At 42.9% G+C, this 17,619-nt stretch overlaps 1 protein-coding gene across 3 annotated transcripts in view; it reads right to left on the minus strand.

Moving 5' to 3' along the window:
* The window catches only part of CDK14 (cyclin dependent kinase 14), a 338,037-nt gene that overhangs the window by 13,124 nt on the left and 307,294 nt on the right, over nucleotides 1–17,619 (minus strand). For 2 of the 3 annotated variants that reach the window (XM_066197794.1, XM_066197814.1), the window contains one exon: nucleotides 10,061–14,215. The exons of the other annotated variant lie outside the window; for it this stretch is intronic. The gene's annotated coding sequence lies outside the window, so the exon portion shown is untranslated. Of the gene's footprint in view, nucleotides 1–10,060; nucleotides 14,216–17,619 lie in introns of those variants that run through there. 3 annotated transcript variants of the gene reach the window in all.

Below are 17,619 nucleotides of genomic sequence, written 5' to 3' on the forward strand. Positions count from 1 at the left end.
CACTGATTCTAGGTGGGAAAAGTTCAATTGTTTTGCTTTGAAGATACTTGGAAGCAGAGAATGGAAAATTCAGATGAGTACCATAGACAACAGCCCAGACCATAATCATAACCTATTTTCTTATTCTGTGAATGTTCATGAGTCACATGAGGTTGGACGCATCAGCATTCAAGAGAGGCTCCCTTTGTATCTCAGCAGCCACAGTGAATTTTCTTCACCACAATTCCTTCAAGTGGCCAAGAGCTCTACATCTTTCAGAACACAGGCAGCAGGGCTGGGTTGCTGGTGGAGCAGGGACACGAGGCAGTGCACACTACCACAGCTTCTGCTCTTTTACCTGTCCCACCCCACAGCTACAGGTTGCTCAGCAGCCTTGAATCCAGCAGAGCTACTTTCTCAGGCAACACTGATTGCAGAAGTTTCACTTGGTCTGCCCATGTGGTATGGTTTGGACAGCCTGACAGTAAGGACATTTTTTTCTGAGAGGAAAACCTGGGGATTATGGAGCAGTTGGAGTCTCTTACCTAAAAAGTCAAAGTTCGCATCACTGGGTGCAACAGGGAATATGCCCTCCTCAACGTGAATATTGCTCCAGTCATCCTGAATGAGTTTATTTTTACACTGCTTTCATGCCTTTAGATATGTCCCAGATCAATATGAAATACTTATTCAACCTGTAAAAAAACCTTCATTGTATGACAAACAGCCTGAAAAACTCTGGTTTTGTGTACATCCAAAAATATTTTTCCCTTTTTCTTTAAAACACTGCTAGCACAGTTTTCCTCCAAATAGGACCAATTGTTCGTGCAGGTCTAGTTAAAATAAGCATTGCTAATTCTTTGCTGAGAACATTAGTCTGGTTGCTCAGCATTTCTAGTTCCTGTTGCCCAGAGTAAAACTGTTGCCCAGTTGTATTGGGTCTGGCTGAGTTGGAGCCCATTTTCCCCACAGCAGCCCTCATGTGCTGTGCTTTGTATCAGCAGCCAGGGAGGTGCTGATGAACACTCGTGTTTTGGCCACTGCAGAGCAGCCCTCGCATGGCATCCGCGCGGCCTCTCCAACAATCTGCCTATCCTAGAGGGGGCTGGGAGCAGGCAAGAAGCTGGGAAGGGACACAGCCAAGACAGCTGACCCCAAGTGACTAAAGGGATATTCCATACCATATGGCATCTGCTCAGCAATAAAACCTAAAAGAAAGGAAGAGAAAGGGTGGGCATTTATCATTACGATGTTCGTCTTCCAGAGGAGCTGATAGGTACACTGAAGCCCTGCTTCCTGGGAAGTGTCTGAACACTGATGAGAAGTAGAGGACAAATTTTGTTTTCCTTTACTTCTGTGCGTGGCCTTTGTTTTTGCTTTATTAAACTGCCTTTATCTTGACCCAAGAGTTTTTTCCATCTAATTTTCTCTCTCCCAGTGCTGCTGAGGAGGGGAGTGTGGTGGGCAACTGGCATCTACTGAATGCCATCCCACCAGTCCTTTTTAACAACCGACACGGGGCACCTTCTTTGCAATAAACACTGTGCCTTCAGTACACTTAAGGGCCAAATTCTGATTAAGCTCCCATTTCAGTAGGATCAGAATTGGCCCAAAACACTCAATTTTCTCTCTCAGACTCCCATAGAGCCTGGTGTGGAGATGGAGGTAGGCAGTATGTTAAGCCCTTACACACAAAGCGTGCTAAGCCTCTTTACACCCAAAGGAAGAATTCCACCAGCGGAGATTAGCGTGCCAGGTGAGGCCACAGCATGAAGCACCCTGCAGACCTGCCTGTTTTTCTTTTTCCTTACACCAGAAAAAATCTTTTTCAATTATCACCAAGCTGAATAGCATTTAGTCCACTGATGATCTAAACTTTCCCGCAAAGTTTGGAAGTGAGGCAAAACCGAATTTGCAATATCATCCCAGAGGATTGGACCTGAGTTTAGGTGTGGGTGCCTTTGTAGCAGGATTCTCAAGGACAAACATCATATTGAGGCTGCTGCTGTAAATGTTTCTAAGTAGGAGCAGAATGTAACTCTGGAGCATCTGAAAAGACCCCACTCTTTTTCCATATAAAAGTACAAGAAAATATGTGTGCACAATTGTCTCATTCCCCAGAGTGTAAGGCATATAATCAAAGGAGAATCACTATGGACTTTGTGGCACAGAGGAATAGAGTGCTATTCCTTTATGAATGAAGCACATACAGCTGAGCAAGTACCATTTCCATGGGTAAAGACTGCTTTTAAGGAGAAAATAAATAGATGGCATCTTCTCTATAACAAAACAAGGGTACACAGATCAGCCAGTTCTCACAGCCAGTGTTCAACATTATACTTCAGAGCAGTATTAGACGAAAAAGCACCTAATTTAACTTGAGCTGATTTAAAATGCATCTTGGTGCATCTCAGCTATTGTCTAATCCTTTTGTTTGAGATGTTTTACATTAGTCAGCCACTTTTGATTCATGTGCTAACAATCCCCCTTAAGGCAGGTAATTCACAGACAATGTTCACGATGTGCAAAGTGGCACTCCAGTTCCCACAGAAAGAAGTCAGTAAACTTTAAATCCCAGAGCCCCTAAACTTATTTTGCATAAATTGCCCTCACAGGAGGGGAGCGGAGATCTGTTTATATGCATCTCCTGTATCAACTTAGAATTCAAATCAATTTTTCAGAACAGTGGGAATGCTGATTAGAGACAAATCACAGCAGAAAGCAAAGGCTGCAACCAATTTTGAGTACAAACACAATAAAATGTGAATGACTTCACTTTAACCTCTATGTCCTACTTCACTGTCATTTCCATTAAAAGTTTCTTAGCACAACAATTAACAGAGTGGAGATACATTTTTGTTAAATAATGACCTCCTACGGATGGCATTTCTTTTCCTTTGGTACTGAAGTTACACATGATAGCATTTACTCCTGTAATGAGAATAGGTTTTAAGCCTAGTAGCTGTTGATTTTGCCAAGACAACAAACGGGACCTTTATGCTAATGAAAGTTAAGATTTCAATCTTTCCACGATGATGCAGTTTCTGTCCTCAGAAGATCCTGAGATAGTGTGCTGTTTCAAATGATGTAATACCAAGCATAAAGAAGAGTTTGGATTCCTTTTTTGAACTGCATTACTTAAGCAATCACATTCCTATTCCCCAGAAATTCATACATCCGTATTCATAGCAGACAAAAAAAAAACCTGTTATCACCTCAAGGTAAAAAAAAGAGAACTGTGAAACAATGGTACCAGTAAAATCTGTAAATATCTTAAAACAGGGCAAAATGTGAAGTTTTCACATAGCTGTGGCAACTTATATAATCAACAAATTACAAAGCTATCAAGGTTGACTTCCAATTTAAGATGGCATAAGCCATCAACATTCACAAAGTGGAATCCGGACTCAGCTCCAATCTGTATTTAAACTGCTATGTCTAGCTTACAAAGTCATCCTGGACAAAGTCTTAATGCTGCTGAAATCAATGCAAAAAGAAAAAAAAAAAAAATTCAGGTTTTCCAGGATTCCAACAGATTTCAAACCAGATTAAAACCAGATTTGCCCGGCCTAAATGGTAGGATGAGCCATTAAGTCATTATTCTCTTAGTGGGAGTTCAAATTTACCTAGTGCCTCCTCCGACCAGTGAAGCTTGTTATCCCCTCTTGGTAGGTTTCATTGCTAACAATGATCAGTAATTCATTCTAGCATGGCAAAATGTTTTCTAGGAAACCTTCATTCCAAACTAAAAGCAAAACCATGAACATTGAAATATGGCGTCTAAACTGAAATACTGAAATATCTGGAGATGGCAGATTGGAGAGTTTCGTGACATAAGCCCGTGGAGTTTGAAACTAAAATAGTCATTGATTTCTGGCATCTGCAGTGTCCCATAGGTGTACACACTGGAGAACTGCATTGGCTCCCGGCTCTGTAGCAAAACCCCAAAAATCCATGAGCTCTCCAGCCCCATAGTCATTCAAATGGAATCCTGTCACTGGGGTGAGAAACCTGAGCTCCTGGCAATCCACAGGTGAAGGAAGTTAATTGAAAGATAAGTCTTTCTCTCGTGATAAATCAGTGGTTTCAAAGCTGCTGAACGACCTCGCTTTGTTGGGAAAAACTTCCAATCAGCTCTAATCAAACAGTCCCAGATTAAGTTAAGAAAAGCAATTTAATTGAAAGAAGGTGCAGGGAGAGCTCTGGGGGATTTGTGTAAATGCTGAGGGACACCTCAAAAAAAAAAAAAAAAAAAGTGTACGCTGCTACAACCTGAATTTCTGTGTTGGGACAGTGTAGTAGTGAGGTATGAAAGAAAAATAATCAGTGTGAATTTCCCCATTTTTCCCTTGCATGGCATCCTGCAGATCGGAACAGTGCAGGCTGATCATCTGTTAATCAGTTGTTTAGGTGATTACTACCAGAGAACAAAAGAGATTATATGAGTGGAAAATACACCAGGCAGAGGTTCAAGAGAGATTAAACAACACATTTTCTTTCTCTCTTTATTGTAAATGTCCACGTTAAAAAATGAGAAAAAAAAATCCACCTAAGGCCATTTCTCTTACTCAGGCTCCAGAGATATCTTTAAAAGAACTTGGTTGCATTTTTTTTCTCTTTCTGTATTGAAGAAATTAATAAAAGATCAGCATCTGGGGTAAGAATGAGTTTGATACTGTGTTTTACTGATGGCAATCTCCAATTCAATCCAGGTATTCCCACCAGTCCAAAGTCCAGCTCCTGCACAGGCTCCTGCATAGATCTATCTGAAGGCAGATTAGGGATTTAAGGCAATACAGTACGCAAGATTGAAGGTGTTGCACATGAACTGATGGATGTAGCAAAGCGCTTTCAGATGCGCTAAATGGTGGAACAGGCTGCCCAGAAAAGTTGTAGCTGCCCCATCCCTGAAAGTGTTCGAGGCCAGGGCGGATGGAGCTTTGAGCCACCTGGTCTAGTGGAAGAAGTCCCTGCCCACGGCCAGGGGATCATCTCCAAGGCCCTTTCCAACCAAGGCATTCTATGATTCCGTGCAACCCTGCAGATGACCGCGTTTGGACGGCTCTGGGAAAGAGGCGAGCTCGGGCTGTCCCCCGTGGCGCCAGGGCCGGCGGGAGCAGTGCTGAGGGCCAGGCTGTGGCAGCTCAGGACACCGTGAGGGGAGCGAGGGGCCTGGCTTGTCCCAGCACGCACCCTGCCCGACAGCCTGGAACCGTGGCTGAGCGGGGAGGAGACCCCCACCCCCCATTCATAGCGGCATTTCCTACAACCTTCGGAAAATCCCAGTGGGAAGCCTGACCCTCCCCGATCCCGCCTCTCATGGCAGCACGGCTGCTCCGCCGCGCCAAACCCAGCGGCGGCCGCACCCTGCCCGGCTCGGCATTTAGCGCTCCTCCCGCTCCGCAGCGGGCACTCCGGAGCTGCTTGTCGCTCCGGCTGGCGCCAGAGTTCCCCCTTTCCCAGCGGGCGCAGACGCTTCCCGGCCCCGTTCCCGGCCCCGTTCCCGGCCCCGTTCCCGGCCCCGTTCCCGGCCCCGTTCCCGGCCCCGTTCCCGGCCCCGTTCCCGGCCCCGTTCCCGGCCCCGTTCCCGGCCCCGTTCCCGGCCCCGTTCCCGGCCCCGTTCCCGGCCCCGTTCCCGGCCCCGTTCCCGGCCCCGTTCCCGGCCCCGTTCCCGGCCCCGTTCCCGGCCCCGTTCCCGGCGTGCGCGGGCGGTCCGGGCACGTGGGGGTCCCCGGTGCTCCCTCGGCCGCCGGGCGGAACCGGGCACCGGCAGGACGGAGCTTCACTCCCACTGCCCTCCCACCGCCCTCCCCATGCTGTCGAGTCCGCGGCGCCTGCGGGGAACGAAAGCTGGTCTGCGCACACCGGGCATCTCAGTGGTGTCAGCACGGCCAGCGCACCTGAATGTGTTCCTTGTTCCTTCCTGGCACTCCCTCCTACCAGACAGATTTCTGCAGTCAAAACATTCTGGTGCAAAGCAGCTCAGCAGCCTGAGTTGCAGGTGCGGGAATCACCGGGCCCAGTGTTTGGAAGGGTGCTGCGGTTTCTCACCATGTAGTTCCTGTAGAGCTAATGCAGGCGTGGGGGGAAGGGGCTGGGAGATGCCACCGATGGTTTAGTGTTTTTTAGACACAGCACGAACAAGGAGCAGGAGACACAGTTGCTTTAGCTTCATCTGTCATCAGCCCTTCAGTAAGAGCTGATGTTACTCCCAGGCCTCGGCTCCTTTCTTTTGTGACTCCTTCAGCCCACCTGGCACTGCTGCTAAACGAGGGTTTGTCACAAGCATCCTCTCCCTAAAAACTGGGTATTATTTACTTCGGCAGCGCTGTTGAAGGGAGCCCTGCTGGCTAACACTGCAGAAACACACTGGGGTGTTCAAAGCTCTGTTTTTACAGGTGGTGAATGTATAGTACACTTCCTCATATTTAGGGGCTTGTAAGGGCTCATCTGAAACGCTCTGAGATTCTCCCATTTCCTTTGATCAATTGGTTGTCCTAAATCTAAACTGCAAATGCTTGAGGAAGGGATATCCAAATGTACCATTCTTATGTGTGGGTCATAAAAGAAAGCCCTGGCTAGCAGTAAGGGTGAACATTTTGGAAATTTCTGAAACAAGGGAATTTCCTAAAACACAAGAACTTGCTTGTGACCATGTCCTAACCACTGTCAGGTTCATGACCTTGCCCCCAGATGGCACATATGTCTGTCTCATGCCCTCTGTCCTGCTTCCTCCACCTCTAGTCCTGCTGCACCGACAGATGTATCCAGGAAGAACGGAAGAGCTTGGAAGAGCGGCTGAAGCTACGGAGCAGCAAATCCTCATTCTGCTCACTCGCTGCTGTCTCTGGGATGGCGGAAGAGTGGGGTACTTGTGGCCACTAAAGGAGCTGCTCCCAAAATTACAGGCTCCTGCTCTTCCAGATTAGTCACTGCACGTGCATGAGTGCAAACTAAACTGCCAGCAGTGAAAACACATATATTGCCCAGATGCAAGCAGTCATTTCTGGAGAGAACCTAGTGGATGTGGGAGACCAGAAGTGCAGCTCTTCCATGATTCACATCCCCACCAAGGAAGCAATTGTGTTCCAAAATACCCTGTGTGAGGCTGCTGTAGAGTACAACCTTCCATGCAGAAACTCACTTCTCCTTTGCTGTCTATATTGCGTGTACAGAAAAAAAAAATGAGATTATAGAAGAACATCTGAGATGGTCTCTCAAAGCTGTGTCTCCTGAGGCAGCCAAGTGGCAGTTCATGTTTACAGTATTTTCCAGCGAATGCTGGTACATGCAGTTTGTCCTGCTCCACACTGACATGATGCCGGGCATTTGGTCAATGAACAACTCTTCAGTGTCCTGTTAGAGCACACCACTTTGGCATGTCTTTGGAGTTGTCTGTACTGTGAAACATGACTTGTTTTGGACACAGAAGTTACACTTTGTAATTATGAGAAACTGTTCTAAAATAAATCTTGAATGTTCAGGCTTCACCAAACACCAAGTGAAATACTATTTCAAGATGTTTTTGCCCATGCAAAGTTTTGAAAATAAAAAGCTGAGTATGTACCTTGGGTTTTGGTATGTGGGGTTTTCTTTCTTTATCTTCTACAAAAATATGGATCTTTAGGTCCGTGTGGTATATTCCAGAGCTCTGTATACAGCTCATTTCTTTGATGCATGAACATCTCAGAGCTCCTCAGGTGAAAGCTGGGGAAAAATGTATAATTAGCTGGATTGTGAGATTAACACCTACCCTTGAGATACCTATGCTGTAGTCCTAATTCCAGCTGAAAGGCGAGGTTGAAATGTTTCTATGATATCATAAATCTCCTTAGGCTTCAAGACTTTACTGGGATATACAGCAGTGCAGTATCTGGTATAACACTTAGTGCTGTTACGTCTTTTATGTGAATCACCATATGGGTCCTTGAAAAATTAATTTTAAAATGTTTGATTTTAATTTAGCAGTTCTTTCAAGGTAGTACAGCCCCAGCAATCACTACTGGGTCCTTTGGGAAACAAGAGAAAAGGGAAAAAAAGAGAACATTTCTGGAATCACTTTCTTTTGCCCAACTTGGTATCAGCTGGCAGAAGCAATAACGAAGGGGCTGCAGGACTGCTCTCAGCTATTATTGTGCCTGGCTTGCTCTCAGCATGACTCACTGCAGACAATATATAACACCACTCGCAAGGGAAATGAACAGTAAATACTTGGCCCTGGAAATTTTTTTTTTTTAAAATCTCTTCAGGTTGTTTTTTTTTTTTCCTCTCTGATTTGTATCCCTTTATCCTCGCCCATGTGCTATATAAGCCTCTCAAATCTAATGTCCATAACACCACCCCCCACTGGTAGCAGCAAGCCCTTCCGCTGCTGTAGGGTTTTCTTTGCAGAGGTTTACAAGGAGAGGCATTATTGAGAAACTGTATGTGTTAACCCAGTGGCACAGGGTTGCTCCAACACCTTCCCTCTGGTTTTTCTTTTCTTGGGGGAGGGGTGGCTGCCATTCTAGCTAAGTGCATCTCTGGCTTTGCCGTAGCAGCCAGGCTAGCTTAGGAAGAAAACCTTGGGGCTAAACAGGCTAGGAGTGCAGCCAAGGGGGTCAGGAGACAGCTTTAAGGATTACACTACATAATTAAAGGCTGACTCTGAACATGCTTCCTGGTACCCTGTGTTCAAACATACAAACCTTTTTAGGTAATAATTCTTGGTCCTCATTTGTATCGGAGGGATTTGTAGGCTAAAGTTGCCATACAGGTAGTGAGTCAGGAACACAAATTATTCATCTAGACTATAAAAAGGCAACACCTTCCTAAACCTGCCCTGGCCAGTGAGAACTGAGGGTAAAAAATAAATAGATGAGTATGCATGTGTTTTCTTAGTTTGTTTTTGTGCAATGCCCTCTGGGTGCAGGTGATGTCATTCTGCAGCAACTTTCTAGATTGAACATGATGATTCTTTTCCTGAAGTGCTCTGTGATCACAATGGGACCAGAACATTATTTTACTGGATGAAACCTGAGACACTGAAGACCCACATTCAAGCTTTTATTTTGCTAGCTCCAAGGAAGACCCTTTTATCTTCAAATATTTCTAATCAGCTGGAGCCGAGACTATAATCTAGGTCCTCCATTATTCATATTCTAGGCTAGGGCTGCTGCCCCATCAGCCTACACAGTATGAGCACTTGCTCTCCAGCCATCCCCCATCCCAGATCAAAATGACTCCTATAGACTCCTGTGTTTGCTAAAACAGCATATTCTGACATTTCAGGGAAATATTCTAACGAAGTCTATGCAAACTGCATTGATTTAGCATTCATTGTCTAAAAATAGGTCCTAGCAAGATGCTGGTACCAAAAAAGCTAGAAGCAATGGAAATGAGCAGAAAATACTGGACACACATATTGATAATATATAGCGTGAGCAAGCACTTGCTTATCTAATGCTATGATGCACAAATAGACAAAGAGTCACGGCAGCATACACTCACTGATTGAAATACATAATCAAGTATGAACAAGGATAAATCACGCTTCCACATCAAAGTTGTGAAAAATACATATTGTATGTTTTGTCTGATTTTCTACCAGAATTATCAGTTTTCTATTTCAAGAGCAGTTGCAATAAGCCAGAGTTCATCCTCCATATGACATATTTAAATCAGTCCTGTTGGTGATTTTTTTTTCTTTTTTTTTTTTTCTTCCCAGAATAATGGCTATTCTACTACTTTGGTTAAATTTCAGTGTGCTGTAAAGAGGTCCCTTGTCACATATATAACAAAATGGAAAGAAACACCAAATCATTAACTTACAATTACAGACAGAAATACGAAGAATCTTGTCCTGTGTAGTCAGGACTGTCTTGCAGTTTTGATGAAGCTCATGTTTGACTGAATCAGTGCCTAGTCTTTTCAATATATTCCTGTCTAGTGTATTGTCTAGTGTCTGCCTGCTCCCAAGTACTTCCCATTCCTTAAAAATCTGTTGTTTACAACCATTTCCTTGTTCATTTTGGAGAACAAAAAGGAAGAGAAAGGTTTTATTCCTTGGGTTAGGTCTAGATCACATATACAAAGGAGAAGAGAGATTCTGCTACACTTTATTCAATATGATGTTACAAGAAAACAACAGTTACAGCTGACAAACCATTACATCTTTCATAATACAGACAAATTACAAGGTGTAACAAATAATGCGACATTTATTTTACTGTACTGCTTACTATGCTGTTCTTCTGAAGTATATATATATTTAATTACATTAACATTGTTTTCATGTACCAGCCCTCCCCTTTTTTATTTGTTAAAAAAAGAACACCTCTTAGTGCACCATACAAAAATCTGCATGGAAGCTCGCAAGCAGGAATTTTGTATGCAGCACCATTGAAATGCATTTTGGGGGATGGGAATTATTAGTGCATCCTTTATTTTCAGATTTTTTGCTTATGTGAAAAATGCAAGGCAGTAACCTACAGTCACTCCACCTAAATGCTGGTAGGGGAGAGTATTGTTATGCTCAGTAATGCAACCTAATTCTGTTTATATGGGTATCTGCATTTTGCTCCTTAGTCTGTACAGCCTAAACCTTTTATATAACAAAGATTACAAACCCAGTAATATTCACAGATGAATATTTTGTATATGAGCATATCAGAGCACTGACTACACATTTGGTTGCGTGCACTGACACAGGGGTGTATATGACCCACCAACCCACAGGGTATTTATTGATTTATCTTACCTTCTCTTCCCAGGAGTCTGAAGTGCAGAACTCCTATGCACCAAAGAGAAAGCAAAACCCCCTGTGCCTCTGTCTACTGCACATTGAAGTTTCACTGTTGTACTGATGACTTGTCCTAAGCCATGGTTCTGATTAGAAGTAAGAGTGCGAATTAAAAAGAACCCCATACAGTAATGTAATGTCAGAACCATTGGAGTGACCTGTCTGGGGTGGTGCCTGCTGGGTGTGGATTAGAGTTGATCTGAACCCAGAAGGAGAGACGACTGAGCAATCTCCAGCTGGTTGACTGCTAAATTTAGGTTCTGTGAACTTGTAAGGACTCTCTATATCATGCAGATCATATCTATCACCACCTTCCCCATTCACTTAATATTAGATCCCATAGAGCCCTCCCACTTTTATTTGCCTGCTATACCTGCCGCCCTGTTGCTGTTCTCCCATCTCTCAGCAAAGCCACATTCTCTCAAGTATCACAAGGACAGATCTACTGGATCTGAAATGCAAGTTAAGCTGCTCCTAGCTATTGACTCTGGGTCCTGGAGAAACTGAGATTTGCTCAAAACTGTTGGTCACTGAAGCCAACTTTTGACTTCAACAATGTGACAATGTTGACAATATGAAACATCACCTTTTAGGCACCCACACAGCACCTCTGGAAGGCTGGGCTACTTGTCTCTTTGAAGATCCTTTGGGGAACTGATTTCAGAAGGATGAGAGAAAAAGAGAATTACACTACTGATCTTTGCTGAAGCTGTCTCAAAAGCATTGATAGGGTTTAAACAGTCCATTCTGCAACACTGAGAAGAGCTGTGGTGAAAACAGTTGGAGAGGTGGGCAGCTGTCTGGGGGTCATTACTGTTGGGTGTTGGACTAACCATGCAGGTAAGGGGTCTGCTGGAAGGGAGGAGAGGGAAATAAAGCTTTAGTGTCAACTGTTAGTTCCCTGGTCAAAGGAGCTTCTACTATCTCAAAAAACTTGATATTTCCCAGTAGATTTGATGTTACAGAAGATTAATTTGCTGTGCTCATGTGAAAAGCACCATCCTGCTGAGCCTAGGTTGCCTTGGTGCCAGGAGAACATCCCCAGGGCTCAGAGCCTCTGTGGGAGAGCAGAAAACCAAGTCAGGGTGCCCGGAAAGTAGGTGCAGAAGTAAGAAACCCTGGTTACTCCTTAATGATCAGTAGGGGAGATAACTTCATTACTGCTGAAGATTAAGTTGCTATTTAGAAACTTAGACATTTATGAACTTTCATTCAGGCAAATAATTGAGTTTGAAGATTTTTGGATCAACTTTATTTCGGTGGTTGCTTAAAAGTGGGAATGGGGCAGAGAGGGTAATCTCACACGCACGTGTCCACACACATACACACATACATACCTTAAGCAAACACTGTACGTGAGTCACTATTGATAGTAATGTGCTAGGCTTGTGGGAAAGTTGAGGAATTACTCTCTGTATTAAACCTTCAGATGGTTAGTTGAGCAGTGTAATTGCTTGCCTTCAAATTTAAGCTGTCAAGTAGAAGCATCTATGAAACTACCCTTATATTCCTAATCAAAATGTTTGTTACATTTTCAAAAATTCTTCATATTTTGCAGCAAGTTTTTTTTCTAAAAATAGCTAATTTTAATCATCAAACTGCACACAATTTAAGTAGCAAAGATAATGTATAAAAGACTTTTCTCTTACAAAAAAAAAAAAAGAAACATGAAACCCAAACAAACCACTTCTAAGGCAGTTTCAGTGTGTGATAAATTCAAAAGTTCAGTGGTCACTTTTCCCCTTATAAACACAGGGGAAGAACTATAGTAAGTTCTAAATAGGATTGTGACTGAAAGTGGCTTTCAGATGGCTTATAGCAGATCCTGAAACAGAGATGTCATTGGGGAAAATTGTCTTTTAATGGCTGTGCAAATATTGAGAATACTTCCACGGTTCAGTTCTTTGAAAGTGTAGACTCCTGTCCTAGTTCATTAAGAGACCTTTTGTAGCTACTTGTGCATTCAAGGATTTGCCTTATTGGGTGTCTTTTTCTTATTAAACACTGCTGGAGTTTAATAAGATGGCAGTAGCACAAATCCCTTTCCCCTCCTTTTAAGCACTGAAAGCTAACCAAAGTGTTACCACACTTCCTTAAAATGTAATTCAATGCATCCAGCAAGCAAAGGATGTCAAAATTATGTGTAGAATAATATTGCCTAGCAAGTGCTTCTGTCCAAGCAGGACTATAACTCAACAGTGATTTTTGCACCATACCCTGCCCTCTCTGAATGCAAAGTTGTAAACAGGGCAGCTTTTTCACACCCCTGAACACAATGCTCTCCCCATCCAAAATGCAGCAGGGGCTTCTTTTTCTAAAATCACACACACAACTTAGTTTCTTGCAAAAACTTTGCATTTGAATGATTCATTCAGAAAAGCTATCTAAAGACTAAGGATCATGTAGTGCCTTCCAGTCAGCTCAGAATACCTATGGAAAAAAACTCAAAAGGTGCTTTGGTGTGGAACAGCAAACAGTCTGGGATGAGGAGAATTCTCCACCTTGCTTTGTACATGGCTGAGTAACACAGCTAGATTTAATGGCTCGTTCAAAGGATTTTTTTCTGTACCTCAGTATCTGCCTTGAATTAAACAGAACAGTTTCATCATCTGTTTTCAAGAAAATATTCCAAAAAGTAACTAGGTGTGATGAAAAACATAGAGATGTTACCCAAGACCCATAAAAGAAAGATATATTCTTGAAGGGAACAAAACCATAAGGAATTCACTGTGTATCTGTCAGCTGCATACATCTCATAATTTTTGCTTTGTCCTTCTCACAGGCCTATTTTGAAAACTGGCATGCTACATAGCCTAAGCAGAGTAACCAAATTTAGAGTACTGAAGTAAACATGCAATTATTGCCATGTTTTTAAATGGATATGAATGGTCTGAGGGGATAATGAAAAAAGAAATAACCCAACAACACTTGAGGAAGAGTGGCAAGGTGCTGTAATTGTCAGCTGATCAGACAAGTTGGGCTTGCCCTGGGAAGAAATAGTCTTCCCGTTGGTTGCAAACTATGCAAAACCCTCCAAGAAAACACAGTCCTTTATGCCACAGTTGGCTCTTTTTGTACAGTTGTTACTGAAGAAGTGTGAACACCAAATGTGTTGTCTGAAAGTATTTAAGACATTGCTGGTGAAAGCATAAAAATCCTTACAAAGATGCAGCGCTGCAGTGGAAAATCAAACAAAATCAAACACAAAAGACTGAAAGAGTACATGCCATGTATCAGTAAGCAAAAGCTTAATCTTCACATAGTTCTCTGAAATCACAAGGTATCCAAATGCGTGCAAGGTTTTAAATAAATTGCAGGGAAAAACAGGGTCTTGCCAGCTTCAATTTTCTTTTGAATCCACCATAGAGACAGAAAGGAAACAGGCCGTGGTTCCTTCCTGGTGTCGGCCTCCTCATTAGGTTTTTGTTTCCCTCCTCCAACCTGGTAAATTTAATCCTGTAAGGAAACAATATAAATTATATTAAGCCTCATGAATTGCATTTTAAAATGTTTTTGTTTTGTTTTGTTTTGTTTTGTTTTCACTTGGTAAAAGATAGGTTAGGCCAAAGCCAGTTATGAAGATGCCAGCTCAGAGTGAAGGGCAGACTTCCAAAGCATGTTTAGAACTGGTACCTCAGGAAAATGAACTTAAAACCCCAATGTTTTCAGGGTGGTTACCTAAGTGAGATATATTAATCCATATTCATGTGTCTGTGCCCCAAGAGCTAACCTTCCCAGGTGCCATTAGCACCGACATTCTCCATGGAAATTATAGACAGCCGTAAACAGTCATCTCTTCTAAAGGTGGTCACACCCCCTGAATGCAAAGGAAGCTTGCTAAAAATGCTGGCAGAGCTTCAGGAGTTTACAAGCTTTTCTTGCCCCCTTTCTTTTTTTGTTCCCTTTCTCCCTAGCGATCTCCTCAATAACGATGCTTGTAACTAGTTTTTGAAAAGGTCTCCTTAGGTTTCCTTCCTGAGTGTTGTTTGGGGCACCCTGAGACAAATCACAAACATTTCTGCAAACACAACCAGGTTATGGAGCTTCTCGGTGTGCTGTGTCTAAATGAATTCACCTTTATTTCAGTGTATTTCTATTACTAGGCAGAAAATTGAAAACTCTCCTTTCAAATATAAAAATAAACACTTATCAATAGCTTTACTTATGTTGTCTTTCACTCTGCTGATGTAGAAGCTCCAAAGCAATGGCTGGACTTGCACGAAGGTATCCTGATGTTTTTGAGGTTTACACAAACCAGGAGGCAGGCTGAGAATGTGGGACATGAAAACAAGGTATCTAATAACTGCAAGAGCCACCTGAAGGCTGAATGAAGGCTAGATGAACTGGATGAACTGAAGCCACTGAAAGGATTTTATAATTAATGTGTTTCACTCTTAATAAATCTCCAAGTAGAATTCTATGCCAAGTAATAAAGTGAGACTTTCTGAGAAGTTCTGAAAATATATTTATTAAATTCTCCAAGACTAGAACTACAGACCTGATACATTTGTAAAATGCTGATGCAGGAAGACAGTCAGATGTGAAGAAATTTCATCCCTTAAAAAAAAGAATGCTGCAATATTCATTGAGCATGGAACTGGTTTGTATTAGCATGTCCTAAAACTATTTAAATCAAACTGGATGCAGGTCCCAGTAAATCTAGTCTAGCCCTCATTTCAAAAGCAGGAGAAAAACAAGGCATGGGTTTTATACTACAGTTTCAAGCAAAGCATTTTAATTGTGGCTTTCAACAAAACACTCCAATGTCTACGCAATATCCTAACTTCCATAATTTCCAGGGGTCCTGTCATGATTCTTGAGAGCTCTTCTTTTAAGCACCAGGATACCTGAATTGTATTAACAAAAGGCTGTTCTTAAGCATCTTGGGCCTCTTGGAGCTTCGTCTACCACCTCTAGAGTCCTTCTTGGGTTGTGTCCTAAATGTGTCTGGAGTTTGTGTGCACTGTCTATTCCACATGAAAGTACCACTTTCCCCAAGGTCTAGAAGCTTGGCTGAAATGCCAATAAATCTTGTTTCAAGGAACACATTTGAGCTGATGCATTTAGTTTACCTTCAAAAGCTTAAAAAGAAAAGCAATATTTGGAACGTGCAGAGATTCACAACTGCTCAGTGATGAAACACCAGTGATAATACTCCCCAAATTCCAGATTTCCCTTCCTTCATGAGCACTTTTCAGGGGTGTTCTTTTGCGAGCTCCTTCTTGGAAAGAAGCAACTAAACTCCCAAAACTCCTTCCAACACTGGGGTTGCATTGGCCCCCACTGCCACCTGCACTCCAGTTGTGGAAAGCAGGCTTGCAATTTGGAAGCTACATCTGCCCAGATCCAGAATAGATGGCCTGATTTCAGGCTAAGCCCAAATTACTGGAGTTCCAGAGACTGGCATAAATAGGAGGGACAACTGAGACAGGTACCAAAATTATAAGTATAGAAAAGTCTCTGGATGGATGCTTTTCCGTAGTTACCAAATTGCTCAGAGGGTCATTGCTCATTTGAGAATAACTGCAATTTAATTACACAGAATTTTCCTTTCTATCACTGGACCTCATGACAATTTCTAAATGAGGTAAGTATCACATCTCTCCTAGGATTATGCTACAATTTCCCAGTAACAATACTACATTGTCTGGTTTCAAGTTTGGCTATGTATGCAAAGCTGAGGGCAGGGCCTGAGCTTGTGGAATGGGGAACACCTTCATTAGAAGCTTAGCACTTCCAGAATCAAGCCATAGAACATTAAGAGAATTAACTCATTCTTTAGAAATGAATAAACCAAGAGATGCTACCATATAACACATGGGGAAAAAAAATGCACACTGACAACTACTGCCAGCACCAATGCAGATTGCAGACAGGACGCTGAAGACTAAGGAAGGGTAGCAGAGGTTACAGATTTCCTGCCTGGCTCAGTATAAGGCAGATCACAGTTTTAAGATCACAACTGTACCAGCTCCAGCTTTGCTGGATTCTGCCATGCCAGGCCTGCAACTGGTTTCTTGTGAAGTTTACAGACTGTGTATGGTGGGCAACACCACCCTCTACCTTCTGTACAGGCTCCAGATTTAAATTAGATCACTGGAAAAGAACATGACTTGATGCCACATTTCACTAATGGTTCTGGGGAAAGTTAGAAGACACAGTACAACGGAACCAGGGAACAATATGGTGGTCTCAGTCTCTCTGCAGTGTTGAAATATGCAACACGCCTGGTTTGGGAAGCCAGCCTGCATGACAGACCCACTGCTCACACCAGTGCCAGAATGGGCAGGGTGTTTTGAGGCTGAACCCTCAGCTCTGCCTGCCGAGGTGTTTCTCCTGTGTAGGAAATCCTTACATGACACAACAAGTGTGGTGGTTAGGAATAGATAATGTTCGCATTTGAATCCCTAATTCTCTGACTGTGTTTTGTCAATTCAAAAGTGGAGTCAACAGGTGAAGTCCCTTCCCCTGCCTCAGAGAGCTGTCGTGGAGTACCAACTTTCTCTCAGGCTGAACACCTAGCTGTCACTTGTCAGAGAAGTGCTGTAATCACTGTGCACTTTCTCTTCACATTTATTTTTGTTTAAGATGAGACATCAAATAGACAACTCTCCTAAACTGGAGAAAGAGGAGAGCATCTCTTTATCCACAGCAGAAAATCCACAATAAAAAAACCAGAAAATTCTAGACTGGTGTGAACCAATCTTTCTATTAAAAAAGCATTGTTTCTTCAGCGTGGCTCTTGAACTGAAACATCAGTTGTTCACACAACAAAGAGCCAAGGTGGGGCCCTCTACACAGTATTGCCATTCAGTTCCCAGACGGCTTAGTATTCCATGTTTGTATTCTTAAAGATACAT

Source organism: Chamaea fasciata, unplaced genomic scaffold (genome assembly GCF_029207755.1).
Source record: "Chamaea fasciata isolate MVZ Bird 193981 ecotype frontalis unplaced genomic scaffold, bChaFas1.0.hap1 SCAF_1, whole genome shotgun sequence".
NCBI classification, from domain to species: domain Eukaryota; kingdom Metazoa; phylum Chordata; class Aves; order Passeriformes; family Sylviidae; genus Chamaea; species Chamaea fasciata.